The sequence below is a fragment of the Desmodus rotundus genome, chromosome 10 (assembly GCF_022682495.2).
Source record: "Desmodus rotundus isolate HL8 chromosome 10, HLdesRot8A.1, whole genome shotgun sequence".
Lineage (NCBI taxonomy): Eukaryota > Metazoa > Chordata > Mammalia > Chiroptera > Phyllostomidae > Desmodus > Desmodus rotundus.
Genome location: NC_071396.1, coordinates 1,355,136 through 1,367,741, shown reverse-complemented (window position 1 = coordinate 1,367,741; position 12,606 = coordinate 1,355,136). Strand labels below are relative to the sequence as shown.

The following is a 12,606-nucleotide window of genomic DNA, read 5'->3' as shown; positions in this document are numbered from 1 at the left end:
CGTGTTTTCCTGAAATGCTGGTGTTTCTCATTGTCCTCTTAGCCCTCCTGTCTCCATTCTCTCAGGTCTAACCCACTGGGCTTCAAGCTTGCGGCTCACGAAATCTTTGAAATAAGAACTACACACTCCTAATGTCTAATCAGAGCGCCAGCTTCGGAAACCCGAGTGTCGCGGCTGCAGAGGACGCAGCCGGCGCCAGGCCGCGCAGACACCGTCCCTCGAAGTCGGAGATTTCACAGCTCTCTTCCGCTTCATGCCTCCTTCCTCCCACTCGCCCCAGATTTTCTCAACAGTTTTACTGAGACGTAAATCACGCATCAAACGATTCACCCACTCACTGTGGACGAGTTATTGGGTTTTATATGGTCACAGAGATGTGCAACCATCACCACCACCAATTTTTAAATATTTTCACCACCCGCCCCCCCCTAAAAAAAAAACTGCTGGCCCCCTCTGGCCATCAGCCCCCTTGCCCCAGCTCCCCCACGACTGTCAGTAACCACGGTGACACTTCCTGTCCCTAGATGTGCCCATCTGTCCTGGGCATTGCGTACCGACGGACCGCGCATCCAGCCTCGCGTCTCCGGGTCCAGCACTCGGCTGCGGCGTGAACCATGGCTCCCTTCCCGGTCTCGTCCGCAGTGCGTGCCCACCCATCCCATCCGCTGCTGAGCACCTGGGTCGCCGCAGCTTTCCGGCCATTATGGACAACACTGCCACAGACAGCCCGAACAGGCTTTTATGCCACCCACAGATTTGAAACCAAGTGTATTTTTAGTCTTCAAACTCTGTAACCATGACCTTTGCACACGTCTCATCCACAAACTAAAAGTTAAAAGTAAGAAAAAAACCCTTCTGTGACCATAACCCGGCAAACACTCAGAAGGCCCTCCTGGGCGGAGGAGCAGTGCATTCCAGCGTGTGCCTCACAGGCCCCCGTGTCCTAAGTGCGTCACACACCCTGACCATTATTACACAGAGGAAGCCACGCTGTCTTGGGGACGCATCCCTTAGCGGCACGAACTGGGCGTGCTTGCCAGCTGTGAGTCCTCGGCTCTGGGCGCCTCACTGTTCGCAAGGAGCACTTGGCCGTGACCCCGGCTACAGACGCGATCACTGGGGCGCCCTCCAAAGTGCCGAGGGGAGAAATGAATGCAAGGGTCCCGCACACCGCAAAGCCGCTGGACCTCGGCAAGCCACGGCCCCCAAACTACTTTGCGGTGCCACAGCAGAAAGCCTGCCTGTCCCCCAAACGTGCGGAAGCAGCCATGGCGGCAGCTGGCCTGGGAGGGGACGTCGCCCGGAGGGCAGACACACACCTGCCTTTCAGAGAAGCTGCACAGATCTGTGCGGGGTGAGGACCTGTCTCGCTCCCTTGCCCCCTCCCCATATCACTTCACTGCTGGACCCTCTGCTCCACCGAGCTTGTCCCCCCCACACACAGGCAACCGCTGCTCACCACCCGCCCACGATCAGCCTGTAGAGCAGCAGCACCCCCGCCCAGTGGCCTGCAGTCCTGCACAGGCGCCCCCGTCTGTCTGGCTGCGTGCAAAGCGGCCCCTCGGAGAGGCAGTGAATCCAGACAAACCAGGGGCACCTCTGACCCCAGTCACTGGCTGAAGAAGGGCCGGGGCCTCCAGGACACAGGTTCACAGCTCAAGGCCAGGCTTTGGCTTGGGGGTCACCTTGTGGGCAGCCTCTCAGCCTACAGAGGATAGAGGTGTGACATTGCTGTCTCTCTTAAGAGGCAGGAGCGAAGATTAACTGATTAGAGGTCTGTGACAGGCTTGGCTCGTGCCTGCCTCAGGGCAAATGAGAGCGAGACCTCCCCAAACCCTAGCTGTCATCACCACAACGGGCCACCAGTCTGCCCCCAGGCCCTCCCTGCAGGCTCCCTCCACCACCCGCCTAGCCGCCCTCTCTGCAGGTGCCGGGTTCGCTCCTCCGGGGCTTCGCATTCCCCTCCCCTCGTCTAGTTCTCGCCCAGGGTCTGCCTGGCGGAGGCCCCCCTGCCAGATGGCCTCCAGGTCGCCCATCCCAACCACCTTCTGCCAGCACCCCGCCTTCCCCCAGAACTCTCCAGGTTGGGGGCCCAAAGCTCAGTCCTCTGACCCCTTCTGGCCCCTGTCCACACTCCCGGTGTGCCAGCAGCTCAGACCTCCCCCTCTGTCCACTGCGGCCTCACAGGCCAGCAAGCGGACATCCCAAAGTGGACAAAAGCACACTCCCTCCCGTCCCCCAGGCCCGCAGACGCCCACCTTCCCGCAGCTCATGCGCAAACACCCGGTATCTCACCTGTGACAAAACCTGCCCATTCTGCTTGCAAAACGGATCCGGACCCCGGCCCACCCTTCCCCTCTTGGCCATCACAGACCCTGGTCAGAGCCACCCCTGCTCCTTTCCGGGCCACCCCCTGCCACAGCTCCGCAGGGAGGACCAGCTGCATGCAGTCCAACACCCTCACCTGTCCCACCTCGCCCTCCGCGTCCACAGCACGGGCTCGGCCCCAGTCACGATGGCGTCCTTGCTGTCCTGCATCTAACCAGGGCTCACTGTCCTGTTTTGCTTCCCCCGTGTCCTCCGCCTGGAAACCCGTCCACCGAGCCTCGCGGGTAGCCAACTCTCTCGGCGACTCCGACTCTTTGCTGCATGAAACCCTGCCTCCAGCACGGCCGCCCTGGCTCCCAGGAGGCTCAGGACAAATGGGACCCAGGCACCCGAGGGCGAGGAGTAAAGCATCCACTTATGAGTGTGTCCTCTGGCCCCAGGCTGGGCCTGGGGAGAAGAGGTGCTGTCCTAAATTCACTGGGACCAAGTCACTCCTCTGAGACCCCCAGGCTTTAAGGCACCGAGACTGAAAACCAAGACCACCTGCGGCCCACTGGGCACCCTCTGGGACTGCACTGTGGGGGTTGGGGCGCTCTGCCTGCCCGAGTCCTGGCCCAGCACAGGCCCACACCCCCCTGCAGCAAGGTGGGCCCAGCCCTGGCCCCAGCCAGCGGCCGCCTGATGAGAGGCATGGGGGGCTTTGCTGGTTCTTTCACGCCCAGTCACTGTGTTATGCCCCTCGACCCAAACTGGAGGAAAAGCACACAGATTTCTAGGTTTTGCAGGCTCACCCGGGTGTTGTCTGCGGAATAGCTCCGAGCAGAAAAGTGTGTGATGATGGACGCTTCCCCGGGGTCCTGCCGGCTGCAGGTGGTTATTCACAGCCTTTCTGCCCTTTCTCTTCACCACCGACCCCAGCCCGCGCCCCCGCCCGGCCCCTCAGAACTGCACAGAGAGAAAGCAAGTTACTGTGGGCAGCTCGGGCCCTGTCTCCACAGGTAGCCTTACTTGCCAGCGAGGAGCCCCAGTAGGAGCCCAGAGGTGCTCTCCGGGACTGAGACACGGGGCGCTGGCATCACCCTGCCCCAACTCAGGAGTGCTTGGGGACCACTTCGCCTCCCTGCCTCAGTGGGGCGGCTCAAAAGTCAGTCCTTCACTGGACATCAGGAAGGACTGGGAGAAGGCAGGAAGCGCTGAGCTCGCAGGAAGCCCCCAGGCGCGGGGGCTGCTGCCCCTTCCCGGCTGGTCCCCTGTCCGGTCCGCGGCAGTGACGCAAACCTGCCAGAGGAAGCTCGGGGCAGCTGCTTCCATGGTGACCGTGCACCTTGTGAAATGACCTCAGGACGTTTGCTAACACTGGTAAACAGGCAGCTCTGACTTCCTCCCTGCAGCAGCCTTTGCCTTCTCCGTGGTCTTAAACACGTTCAAGGGAGCCACCTGGACACGAGAAAGCTGACCCGGCAGTTCTCCGCACAAACTCAGGCCGACTTATCTTCACTGGGATCCCCGTGCCCACCCAGAGTGCTGCGGGCTTTCTTTCCGGCTCCAAGGAAACTCAGAGACTTCCTGCCGCTCCCCAGTGAACGCGGCTGCAGTAACAACCCCTGCGTGTTTGGCCACAGGACCCACACAGGAAAAACACGTCCCGAAGCGCCGTGAACATGAGGCCTCCACCCTCAGCTTCGGGCCCACTGCTCCATTGGCTTGCTCTTCAGTCTTTAAAAGAAAAGAAATTCAAAAATCTCAATTGTGCAAAACTTCAAGATAACAGCAAATTGTCTCCCTTTTTTCCAAATATCACAAGACCACTGCTTTGCCACGTATGTTCATTTTCAGTTTCTAAGAACAGGAAGAAACAGTTAAAGCACTTCACCAACCAATCACTAACCGGAAACAGGACCCAGCGACTCTTAGACGCCTCTGAAAACCGGTTTCAAAGTGGACAAGTTACTATGTGTCTGTGCGTGCATCCCCTCCCCAGCCCTCTCCCGGGTATTTAACTAACCACCCGCTGCTCTCAGGGAGGCTTTCTGCCCGGCTCTTCCTGGGTGCACAGCTGGCCGACCCTGCAGACCGAGGGTGACTCAGCACATTCAAACGGCAGTGCTCAGGTGGGGAGGCCTCACCTGCAGCCAGCGCTGCCCAGCCCTCCGCTGGCCGGTCTGCAAGGTCACAGGGCTTCTCTGGACTGCAGCACCAGGCTGGGGAGACAGTAAGGGGAGAGAAACAAGCCCGTGGGAGCACAAAGAGGCTGCTGTCCATCCGTTAGCATCTCAATGGCCCCAGCAGGAGCCGGGAGATTCCCGCGGAGGTGGGAGCGAGGGAAGCCGAGTTCACACCTTTCTTCTCTCACTGTTTACATGAAGCCAGGCTCTTCCGAGTCGGGATAAACAGACGGGGCGCAGGAGCTTCAGGCAGAGAGGCGCCCCCTCTTGTCTGCGGCAGGGTGCTCAGACCGCACGTTTGGGGGTTTGAGCTTGGTGCTCTCCTGGTAGGCTCCGTGCTGCGGGGTCCCAAACCCAACCGGTGGCCACACCCACAAGGGGGTCTTTGCACCTGGAGGCTGACGGCCCCCTGCCTGCCCCCACCCTGACTCAGGTGAGGGGCGCAGCCGGGAAACTGTGACCTACCCACCAGCCAGGAGCCCGGGGCAGCAGCTGGCGGTGGAGTCGCGCCCCCCCACCCCACCCCACCCCGCTGGACAGTGATCGGATGCACCTTTTCAAATTCCCAATGGAGTCCGGGCTTTCAGAAGTCACTTCGGGACGGGCGTGGCCTCCACACACCTTCTCCCAAAACCAAGGCCCCTGGCCCAGGCCCAGGCCCATCCCAGTAACCTGCTCAGCAACACCTGAGAGGGGCTGCACTAGCCCCGGGTCACAGGTGCAGACGTGGAGGCTCCGAGAAGCCCAGTGACAACCCCAATTCCCAGGGGGGCTGTAACTGGTTTGGGGGTTGCTTGCTTACTGGGAGGAATCTGCAGGGGAGACCTGGATACGTTGGAATCTTGCTGAACCTCCAGCCTGGCCCCCTCCTCACGGGCTCACAGTCCAGGCTCTGGGCCCGTACAAGGGGCCCCAGCAGCTCCCGGCCCCTCTGTGGGGGGCCCCTGGCCTTTGCTCCCCCGTGGGCCCCACTGTCCCCAGGAGTAGTCTCTTAGCTGCCTGAACGTCACAGATTCAGAAACAAGTCGCATTAGGGGCACAGATGCCGCTGAGTGGGGGCAGGAGAGGAAGGCTCTGCTCGGCAGGGGGGAGAGGGTGTCCAGGCCATCGCGCAGCTGGGGTGGGGCCGGCCTGGCAAGGCTGAGAAGGGGGTTTGTGCTACATGAGGAGTTCAGACTTTGAAAGATGCCGAGGGAGCAGCGGAGTCCGGGCACCGGGCTTGGCCTTGAGAAGTTGGTGCTCGTCACCGGTGAAGGGGCGGATGGGTGCTGCTGGCCAGGCCCGGCCCCCGCAAGCCAGGGTCCTGAGGTTGAAGGAGGGGTTTCTGGGGTCCAGGTGCCAGCTTTGGAGCCAGTGGCGGACGGGTTGCAGGCTGAGGGTGAGGCGAGGGGACAGGAGAGGACAGGTTGTCAGCGGGGCAAGGGACAAGGAAGGAGCCCCGAGGAAGGGGAGAGGACAGACAGTGTGTGGGTGGTGTTTCCTTGCTGGTTGGCTGGAAATGCGGTTTGAGGAGGGGCCCATGGGTCGCTCGGGAACGGAGTTTGGGGAAGGGCACCTTGACGGGGAACCACTGGGGGGCAGAACTCCATTCAGAACAGATGCTCTGGACCAGGCCCATCAGAAGCACACAGCGCTCCTCACAGCGCAGAGCGCCGGCCACACGCCAGGCCCTGGGGTCAGGGAAGGCCGGCCGAGCAGCTGACACCCAGGGGGCCGGAGGCTCCTGCCCAGCCCGGACGTGTGTCCCGTTCCGTCCCCCAACCACCCGGCGAGGCGGACGTGGTCACTGTCCTGCCACCTGAGCAGAGATGGCGGGTCACCCGCCCTCCCAGCTGGTCCGAGGTGCAGACCTTGACCCCGAAGCAGCTCCACACGGCGTCGTGCGAGGCGTCCGAGGGACAACGGCTCGGAACAGTGGGCGTGAGGGACGCCAGGCCAGGGCCGGGCATCCTCAGTGCTCGGGGCGGACGGACCACCCACAGAGGCGCTGGTGGCGCCCCTCACACCGTGGGACACCAGGGCCAAGTGAACCCCTGACGTGCAGGTACAGGACAGAGTGGGCGTGCGTGTGTACATACCCAGATGGAGGTGTGCGGGCCCATCCACACGCGTGTGTACGCGTGTCTGCCTGTGTGCAAGGCTAGACCTCGAAAGCAACGTTCGAGAAAGTAAGCAAGTCATAGAACACCAGGCAGACACGGAACTGTTTATACACAAACCCGTAACACAACACGACCCTTTAACACGGGTGCACGCAGCTGCCCGTAACAGCACGCCTCAAGCGGACACGGGCTCCGTGGGGGGAGGACGGAGGGGGCTGGAGTCACTATTCACAGGGACCTGACCTGCTCTCCAGTGTTTCGCCTCATTTAAAAACCCTGAAACGGACACAACGAACACGGTACCTGACTCTGGAGGAGGGGCTTCGACCGCGCAGTCGTTATTGCGATCAATGGATCGATAGATCGGGGGAGCGTGGCAGGCCGGCGGACTCGCTGAGGAACCAGAAACACCTCGCCCTCGTGGGAGGAAGGCTCGCTGCGTTAAGGAGACACCGAGTGACTCCAGAGAGGGGCAAAGTTCACAACCTGGACGTTCCACCGCCGTCCCCAGGGAGTCGGGAATGAGCTGCTGTCTCTGTCCGCCCCTTTAACAAAACCAAAGCACCTTTGCGGGCCCCCGAGAGCCCACCTGCACAGGGACCCAAGCACCGCACCCTGGGCTGGAGGGACGAGAGTCTCCCGCTCTGAACGTCAGGCCACCAACTCTTTTTTCTCTTGGTCATGAGAGAGAGAGGAAGGGAAACATCGATTTGTTGTTCCCCTATTGTCACACGCCCTGGCGAACAGACCCAACGTCTGCATCGGACCACGCTCTAACCCGCTGGGCCACCCGGCCAGGGCCGCAGGCGACTGACTTGAATACACATTTGGAGACAGCCTGAGGGTCTGATCTCTGGTGTTCAATTAGCCACTCCAGTTAAGGCAACTTGTTAACAGTTTCCTCTGGGTAAATTACATAGATTAACAGCGCAAACAACAGGCCCATAGTCACCCTGTTTCAAATACAAATTTCAAACATCAAGTGCCCTGGAAATCCAACTCCCACTCTGATGTACAGGAGGATCGGAGGAGGTAGGATCGGACGGAGCCTCAGAAGAGTGCTCCCCTCTGAGCGGACACGCACCCCCTGAGGTCTGACATGCAGGGGAGGCCCCGCCCTTGCCCCCCTCTCCCCAGCGGGCTGCACCCCGACCACGTGGCCGTCTGCCGTCTGCCTTAGCTCTCCCCTGGGGAGGGAACCACGAGCCAGCAGTGCAGGTCGGGGGGACTCGGGGGCAGTGGACCTTGGAACACAGAATGTGGAGCCAGGGAGCCCAGTTCCTCAAACCGAGCCGCTGACCCCAGCAGAATCGACCGTTTCTCTGGACTGTGCCTGGGGACAGGGAGGGGACAGGAATGGGGGAGGGGCAGGGAGGTCAGTTCGCAGAGCTTTCTCCTTCAGGAGTAGGTCAGAAACAAAAGTCAGCCTGCCGGGTTTTAGAAGTTTCAGGGCACCTGGCTCCCAGCCACAAGACCACAGCCACAGCACCCCGCTCCTGCCCAGCGCCTCCACCCTCAACGCATCTTTGGGGGCGAGCAGAGGAGAGTCCTCTGTTCGGCCCCCACCACCTTCGAATCAGTCGCGTGAATCTCGTTGCCGTTCTGTGTGGGTTCGCGTTAGAGACACCTCGACAAGCCAGGACAGGGCTGGCCTGCCGGGACCGAGCTGACGAAGCCGACAGCGAGACGCTGGGCGGCCATCCCAGGAATGTGGCGATCCTGGCCGCGAACAAACGGAAGAGCTCAGAAGCACCTGAAATTAAGCGACAGCTTTAGGGAAAAAAAGCACCTGCTAAAATTTAGGTTTACGGACAGGATCAGATATTTTCAGTGGCGGTTTCTGCCTGTGCCTTTCTCATGGGACTGGAAGACACTTTTACAAATATTTCTTCCTTATCACATATTTCTCATTCCTTTTTACAATTAAAAAAAAAAGAGCTAAATAACTTACCCAGAGTCGCATCTCCGTTCACAGCAGAAAATTACTTAACAGCCCAAGTTCAAATTAGCAGCTAAGGGTCTGATATTAGCAGTGGGCACAGCTGCCTTCCCCCTGGGCTGTGTCACCTCCTATCTTATCTCCCTCACAGAATAATTGATTGTTTGCATGTCAATTAAAAGTGGTCCCACTGAAACAGACAAGAAAGCCACCACCATCTCTACCAAGTTCGTGCTCAAAAGTAAGCTATAAAAATAACGTGGTGTCTTAATAGTTTTACCTAGAAGTTTAAGCCTTCCTCGTATTCATCGATTAAAACGTCGTACATCTTCCGTGCCTGTTGCTGAGGATTCTGAACGTGCGCACAGGGCGCCCACCACGCAGTCCGGGCCTGCTGGTCTGGCCAAGGTCAGGGGCGCGGATCCCCGACACTCGCCTGTGGCATGAATAGGCGTTTTGTGTGGATTCTCTCTGCAGGCAGAACAGGGGGCAGAGCGATGAAAACAAGAAACAGTCGGGTTATTCAGCTGGCACCGAGCACATTCCAAGCACAAAGCCCTTTGTTTGTTTTATTTTGGTTTTGTTTTTCTTACCTACCTCGGGACTCCAAACACGAAAACAAGTGCATCTGGTGAGACTTCTCAGAGCCGTTCCACGGAGCTCGGGGGACCCTGGTGTCAGCCTGGCTGCGTGGTAAGGAGGGGCCTGGGGCCCGGGGCTCTCTGTATGCATTTCAACACCTTCCGCTGCTTTGCGTCCCTTCTGAGGAGCAGCCGTTCCAACAGAAGGCGAGGCTGCCGGATCATTCCAGGGACGGAGAACACACACACAAGCAACAGGGCTACTTTGGCTAAAAGCTGCCACCGAGTTCATCAGTCAGGCCTCCACGGCTCAGGCCAGGCCGGGTGCTGTTAAAAATTTACCTCGAATTGTTCTCTTTCTCCCTCTGCCTGGCAGGGGAGGAGGGCGGAGGGGAAGGGCAGGCTGGGGGTAGGTCAGTCTGCCTGGGGGGAATCTCTCTGGAGTCAATGTCCTCGAAGGTCCCAGCAGTCTCACCGGGCGCGCAGGCCCCCTTATCACGCTGCTCTGAGAGCCACGCTCAGTCCCCAGTGAAGGAGCCTCCCCGCACAGCCAGAGAGGGGGCACAGCGCGTGTGGGTGGGCAGAGCTGAGGAGGGCCGGGCAGGCCGGCCAGCTGGGACCTGAAGCACCCCTGGCCCCACTGCTGGGGGATGACTCCTGCCCCAGCCGCTCAGGGGACGGCACCATCACAGCTCCCTCCTGGGACCCAGAAGCCGCCTCTCTGAGAGTTTACTTAGTATCCCAAGAGCTGTGAGCAGATACATTCGCACACTTGCAGTTTTCAACAGGCAAATCAACCCCTCAGGGGCCACGTGCAGGGTGGGTGTTTGGGAACAGGCTCCAGGAGGCCACAGCGTGTCCGACCAAGGTGGACGGGGTCACGGGGTTCACTCCCTGGGGGCCTGCGGGCGCACAGCCGGTGTGTGGCCGGCCCTGGTGGTCTCCACGCTGCCCGCCTCGCGTAGGTGGGGTCCACGGTGCGACTGCAGCGTGTGGGCTTCTGGGAGTCCGCACAAGCCAGCCTCCGGGGAAGGCGTGCTCACGGGCATCAGAGGCTGGACCCTGTCACCGCCCGCAAAGTGACTGGCTTGAGAGTTCCAGGGTTCCGGCCTCTCATCTGGGCTATTGACCCGCCCCCCAGCATTCCTCCCAATCACCAGCCCTCCGCTCTTCACTGGGCCCCAAGATCTGCCTGAACCACCAATCCCCTGAACTGCAACCTGGCCGCTCCCTTCCCCTTCCCTGTGTGTCAGCCGCCACCTCCGCTGGGGGAGATGGGAGCGGGGAGGGGTCTATGGCCAGCAGCCTCAAAGGGCCCCCAATACCATCCAGCGACTCTTAGGTCTTATGTTCCCTTTTCAAGTGGCTTTCCCAAAGCTGTGTGAAGCCCTCTCTGCCTTAAACCTCCAGCACCCCGTCCCTCCCTTTACCCCCCCATCTCCTGCACTCTGCTCCCAGGAGGGCTCTCCGGGCCTCTGTCAGGCTGCAGCCCCACCTTCCCTCCCGGTGCCCAGGACAGGGCCCTCCTCCCTGCCCACCCTGTCTCCCGCACCATCACCCACAGGCTGCTCTCACTTTCTCCTCAAATCTCCCACTGGCTCCACCGGAAAAGCCGAGGGCTTCTGCCTTCCACATACATCCAAGACCCAGCTGCCGCTCATTTCCACCGCCATGACGCCCCCTCATCTGGGCCACGCTGGTCTCCGGGGTCCCAACGCTGACCCCGCACAGCCTGCTCTCCACGCAGCAGCCCCAGCACTCCCGGTGAGGCTGGCAGGACTCAGTCTGACAGAACTTCCCGCGACGACGGGAACGGCCCACATCTCGCGGCCCTGTCCTGTGGCCACTAGCTTACATGGCTACCAACCACTGGGAGCGTGGGCGTGCACCTGAGGATATGAATTTTCAACTTTTTAAATGTAATTAGTTGACATCAATTCACCTCACAATGACTGACATTAACTAATCCCCTTAGTTTACTGTAATCATTCACCTGCGGCTGGCAGACAGCCCAGCTCTGCATGACCCCCTCCCCCATGGGCCCTGCCCCGCTTTCCCAACTCAACACCACCCTGGAAAAGCTCCCTTAGACTCAGGCGATGCCACCCCTCTGCTCACAGCTCCCTAAGGCGTCCTATCTCACCCCAAACAAAAGCCAAAGCACTTCCTTACCTCCCTCAGGGCCGGCCTCGCCCAAAGCCCATCCTCTGCCGTCCGCTCCAGCCACCACACCGGCTGCTTCAGCGCCCTCTCCGAACACGCTGCGCCTCAGGGCCTTGGCTCCTGCTGGCCATCTCCCCCCAGCGTCACCACTCAGGGCTCCCTGACCGCCTCGCCTCCGGGGACTGGAGTGGCTGACCAGACCTGATCTGGCCTGGAAACCAGCCCCCGCCCTGGCCCGCCCATCACTCTCTCCCCCGACTCTGCGTGCTCTCCGGGGGCTTATCTGCATCTGATAAGTCACCTCTGTTCCCTTCCTTGCAGTCTGGCTGCCCAGCAGGGCAGGGCCCGTCCCTGAAACAGCTCCTGGCTTGCAACTCGCACTCGAGGGGAGAAAAGCCGAATGTGACGAGACTGTGTGCGGCTCTCATTGGCCTCCAGTCTCCCAAAGGTCTCACCCTGCGGGCCTGGGGCCCAGCCCTCTCCTGCAGCTGCCCCAGCGGGAGGTCAAGCACTGGGCCCCCTCTAGAGCAGCCCCGTGTGGACGAGGGTTCCCGGGTGTGTGGCCACACTGGCCGCACCCTGCACACAGCCCTCTCGGCAGTCCAGAACCAGAGGGCAAGTCCAGGCGTCAGCGCAGCTGACACGACCTTCGCCTTCCGAAGGCAGTTCTCCAGATGTGCCCTGGCGTGACCATGTGGCTTCACGATTGACTCTCTCCTGATCTGCCTTCGCAGGAGACAGTGAGGAGAACCACTGTGGAAAATGGTGAACAAAATGTCATTGGCCCTGTGTTCATGAGGTGGCTGCTGACACGCTACCTTTTGTGCTAAAATCTCCACAGCCCGCAATGGAGTGATGGTCGTGGGGTCCGAGAGCAGTTCCGCAGATCAGCCGACTTCCTCTGACCTGCTGGGGGCCCATGAACTGCTTCTCCTCTTGCCACTGTGTTTAGCACGCGTGGGCGGGGGGGGGGGGGGGGGCGCTGAGAAAAGTCTAGCCCCAGGTCGTCAGAACGGTTGTACCATCAGTTCTCATTACGTGTGCCACACACCCGCTCTGTGCAAACGTCAGACTCTAAACACGGGCTTGGGGTTCGCGCCTGGGCTTTTCTCCACAGGTGCCCGAGAGAGGCACCAGCAAACGGGGAAACTGTGTCTTTGGCTGCAAAAACGAAGATCCAGTTGGAGGGAGTCATTGGCCAGACAGAGAACCTGCAGGATTCTAGGGGCTTTGGGACTCCCGTCTCCAACACCCTTGCTTGTCAGAGGGAAATCCCAGGCCCGGGGTTGGCTGCAGAGTGCTAGCACTGTGGCCACGGCTGCCTGGCT

At 60.5% G+C, this 12,606-nt stretch overlaps 1 long non-coding RNA gene across 5 annotated transcripts; it reads right to left on the bottom strand.

The window, feature by feature from the left end:
* Positions 1-479: 479 nt before the first annotated feature.
* On the bottom strand, positions 480-12,203 carry LOC123478247 (uncharacterized). Of its 5 annotated transcripts, XR_011650502.1 has the most exons (7): positions 11,288-12,203; positions 10,691-11,004; positions 9,132-10,177; positions 8,815-9,005; positions 4,668-8,348; positions 4,455-4,529; positions 480-4,044 (listed from the first exon to the last, which is right to left on the bottom strand). It is a non-coding gene; the product is annotated as an uncharacterized lncRNA (long non-coding RNA). The 5 variants fall into 5 exon arrangements; XR_006653408.3 differs by having other exon boundaries at positions 4,455-8,348; positions 9,128-10,177; XR_006653407.2 differs by having other exon boundaries at positions 4,455-8,348.
* Positions 12,204-12,606: the final 403 nt, after the last annotated feature.